The sequence below is a fragment of the Bison bison genome, unplaced genomic scaffold (genome assembly GCF_000754665.1).
Source record: "Bison bison bison isolate TAMUID 2011002044 unplaced genomic scaffold, Bison_UMD1.0 scf7180017864519, whole genome shotgun sequence".
Lineage (NCBI taxonomy): Eukaryota > Metazoa > Chordata > Mammalia > Artiodactyla > Bovidae > Bison > Bison bison.
In genome coordinates this window covers 21,578,798-21,583,243 of record NW_011495072.1, presented here as the reverse complement: position 1 = coordinate 21,583,243, position 4,446 = coordinate 21,578,798, and positions in this window count along the sequence as shown.

The following is a 4,446-nucleotide window of genomic DNA, read 5'->3' as shown; positions in this document are numbered from 1 at the left end:
ATAACCTCAGATATGCAGATGACACCACCCTTATGGCAGAAAGTGAAGAGGAACTCAAAAGCCTCTTGATGAAAGTGAAAGTGGAGAGTGAAAAACTTGGCTTAGAGCTCAACATTCAGAAAACGAAGATCATGGCATCTGGTCCCATCATTTCATGGGAAATAGATGGGGAAACAGTGGAAACAGGGCAGACTTTATTTTTCTGGGCTCCAAAATCACTGCAGATAATGACTGCAGCCATGAAATTAAAAGACGCTTACTCTTTGGAAGGAAAGTTATGACCAACCTAGATAGCATATTCAAAAGCAGAGACATTACTTTGCCAACAAAGGTCTGTCTAGTCAAGGCTATAGTTTTTCCAGTGGTGATGTATGGATGTGAGAGTTGGACTGTGAAGAAAGCTGAGCACCGAAGAATTGATGCTTTTGAGCTGTAGTGCTGGAGAAGACTCTTGAGAGTCCCTTGGACTGTAAGGAGATCCAACCAGTCCATTCTAAAGGAGATTGGTTCTGGGTGTTCTTTGGAAGGACCGATGCTAAAGCTGAAACTCCAATACTTTGGGCACCTCATGCAAAGAGTTGACTCTTTGGAAAAGACCCTGATGCTGGGAGGGATTGGGGGCAGGAGGAGAAGGGGAGGACAGAAGATGAGATGGCTGGATGGCATCACCAACTCGATGGACATGAGTTTGAGTGAACTCTGGGAGTTGGTGATGGACAGGGAGGCCTGGCGTGCTGCAGTTCAAGGGGTCGCAAAGAGTCCGACATGACTGAGCGACTGAACTGAACTGAACTGAACTAAATTTTTGGCCAGTCTGACATAGAACGTAGTGCCAGTGCCTGATACATGGATGGTACTCCATGAATATTTGTAGAATAAATAAAAGCATCAAACTCATATCAGGCAGTCTTCTAACTATTGTGGTTTGATTGCACCTAGCTTCCCTGGTGGCTCAGATGGCAAAGAATCTTCCTGCAATTTGGGAGACCTGGGTTCGATCCCTGAGTCGGGAAGATCCTGGAGAAGGAAATATCTATCCATTCTTGCCTAGAGAATTCCGTGGACAGAGGAGCTGGAGAGCTATAGTCCATGGGGTTGCCACGGGTCACTCACGACTGACCAACTATCACAACACTTTTTGCAGTAATTTCCCCAATACCCACTCCTCCAGATGACAGAAAGACAAATCTCAAATCTCATTAGTTACAATATTCAAATCAAAGCAACACATACTATTTTTTAAATCTTGAGTTATAAATGATATATCTATCAATTATAAAATTCCACCCTGGTAAGAATATGGTGAACATCCTAAGAAAATAATTGAAACTTAATAAAATGGAGTTTAGTCATATTATTTATAACATGACAAAACAAAAGGATTCAAATCTCCAGCACCTTTGAGTACATTATGAAAAACAGTTTATCATGCCACAAATAAAAATACTCATTAAATGCTTTTTAAGAATGCTGAAAATGTTTTATTAGAATAATCATTAGACTCAGATTATTTTATTATCCCTCTCTTTTTCTCTATTTCTAAAACTTTATTGAGAAACATATCACATTCATAAAGATGAAACAAAACAAAACACAATGATGTCACTGATAAGGCCATAATTTAGGTCTAAATTGATACAGTAAGCCAAGACAATGTGCCTAAAGTAGGGGGTAGGTAAGGCATGTCCCACAAAGGAAATCTACTTATGTAACTCCATTCTCATTTAACTCTATCACAAATGCTATCAGTTTAGCCCATACTGTGGTCTAGAGTACTTGGCAGTCATTTCACAGAGTAGGTAGGACCTGAGTGGAACTATATTTGGATTTTAATCAGAGGAAAAATTTTGGCAGGAATTTAGAAAGCTCAAAGTTTTGAACAAAGAAATGGAGGGTTGGGGTGAGGTTGTCATGTCCTGGAGGCAGGTGGAAGGTTGACTTAGTCAGAGTAGACGGTCAGTGTTGGGGAGAAATGGGAAAGGATTTTAGCTAGGAGGCTAAACCCAGATTGTAGCAAGCCTTAGCAAAACAGATTGTAATAGTTTGTGTTTTTCCTACAAATAATATGCTCCATCCTCAGATGCTCAGTTGTGTCTGACTCTTTGTGACCCCATGGACTGTAGCCCACCAGGCTCTGCTGTCCATGAGATTTTCCAGGCAAGAATACTGGACTGGGTTGCCATTTCCTTCTCCAGGGAATCTCTCCAACCCAGGAATCGAACCCACCTCTCTCATGTCTTCTGCATTGGCAGGCGGATTCTTTACCACTAGCACCACCCTAGAAGCCCTCAAATGAATGGGGAGTCATCTCCCTGGTGGCTCAGATGGTAAAGAATCTGCCTGTAATACACAAAGCCCTGGGTTGGGAAGATTCCTGGAGAAGGGAATGGCAATGTACTCTAGTATTTTTACCTGGAGAATCCCTTGGACAGAGGAGCCTGACGGGCTATGGGTTCACAAAGAGTCAGACACGATTGAGTGACTAACACCTCCACTTCCACTTCATCTAAACAGACGGGTTAGGAAACAGATAAGTTCTCACAGCACATTGTGAGGAGTATCTGGACACTGGTTTATATATAATTCACAAATGAATTATATGGGATGGGAGACACACTCAACTGAGCAGTTGGGAAGCAAAGGCAGTTATCCAAAAATGCAAGAATGATCTTTTAAAATGCAATGCTAATCATGTCATCCTGCTGTTAAAATACTTAAGTGACTTTCTTTCATAACAAAATAGAGAAAATACACCTTAACATGGTGTACGGATCCCTCTGTGGCATGACCCCTATCTACTTCTGCAGATCCCCTACTGTCTACTGTATTCCCTTTAAGTTTATCTCTACTTCTTGCAACTTTCACTCACCATGCTACCTCCAATTATAAGGCTTTTGCACATAGAGAATGCTGCCAGCAATGCTCTTCTCTGCCCTCTTTGCTAATTAACTCCTGCTCATACTTTATATCTCAATTTGAAGGTCACTTCTCAGAAACACGATCTCCCATTTCCCTAATCCTCCTAGTAAAGGCTCACAGAGCACCAAGCGCCTTTAGACATTGTAATTGTCTATGTTAAGATTGGCCTCCTCTGGTGGCTCAGCAGTAAACAATCTGCTTGCCAATGCAGGAGACACAGGTTTGATCCTTGGGTAAGAAAGATGCCCTGGAGAAAGAAATGGTAACCCACTCCAGTATTCTTGTCTGGGAAATCCCATGGACAGAGCAGCCTGGCAGACTACAGTCCATGGGGTCCCAAAAGAGTCAGACACAACTTAGTGACTAAAACAACAACCTGTTAAGATTATAGATTTGCTAAAGTTGCTATTTGATAACTCTTTGTGCACTTTTCTCAGCCTCATGAAATCTGAATCAATGGTTTACCTTTCTTTTGTATCTCCACTGCCTAAAAAAACTTGCTAGCACCTGATATGTACTCAATACATAGTTACTGAATGCATGGGTGATAAATGTAGAGTAGCAGAAAGTGGTAGAAGTATAAATTGAAGAGAAAGGATAAGTGGCAGAGACATAAGAAAAACCGCTAAGAAGAAAGGAGAGCAATGAATTAAAGATGATGCTGAAGATTTTTGTCTGGATGACTGGGAGTGGTAGTACCATTGACCATAATGGAGAAGATCATAGGGTGAATAGGTTTTGCATAGTAGAGATTTTGCCTTGTATACATTAAACTCAGAGACACAGAATTATCTACCTAAAGATTATGATTAACCCAAGAATAAAGAATATCCCACCTTGTGTGTATATGCATAGTTCTGCATTTCCTTATGGAGAAACCTGTGTTAGAGTAATACTCAAGATGTGTCTTAATCATTTCTGCCCAAGAGGAAGCAGTGATTTATCTGACTGGGAATGCAGTGACAATCACTGCTTCACATTCTCCACTGCATAAATCTTATCTATATAAAGGCTTAAAAAATGGAGATTCATTTCCCCCTTTCAGTGGGAAGCAACCATTCTGGTATGTATGTCTGCCCTACAAATCCAATTTGTGTCCTTAAATAGATTCCCTCAATCTCTGAGCTTGAGCTAGGTGGAGAAACAAAGAACATTCCATCCCTTTTTGGACCACGGATCTAGAGAAACAGTTAATATCCAATTACTAATCACCTGTGTCCAGTTTTTCACTTGCTTGAAAATTATGCAGTAGAATCAAGAATGTATTAGCCTCCTACAGCCCCAATATTCTGGAATGTTTTAGAAAGAAAAGTATAAGTGTGGAGAAAAATAAAGGAGCTGGTCTAGCAGAGAAGTAATGGTTGAAAACATTTGATAATATCAAGGATTTTTCCAGTGTCAGGTAGATCTTGGAGGGAGAGTTCACAGAGGATGTATGAGGAATACAAATCAAATTTGCCAAGCAGACATGGGGCATGAAAACAGAATCTGAGTCACTGAATGTGGTGACTGGGTACCCGATCACCT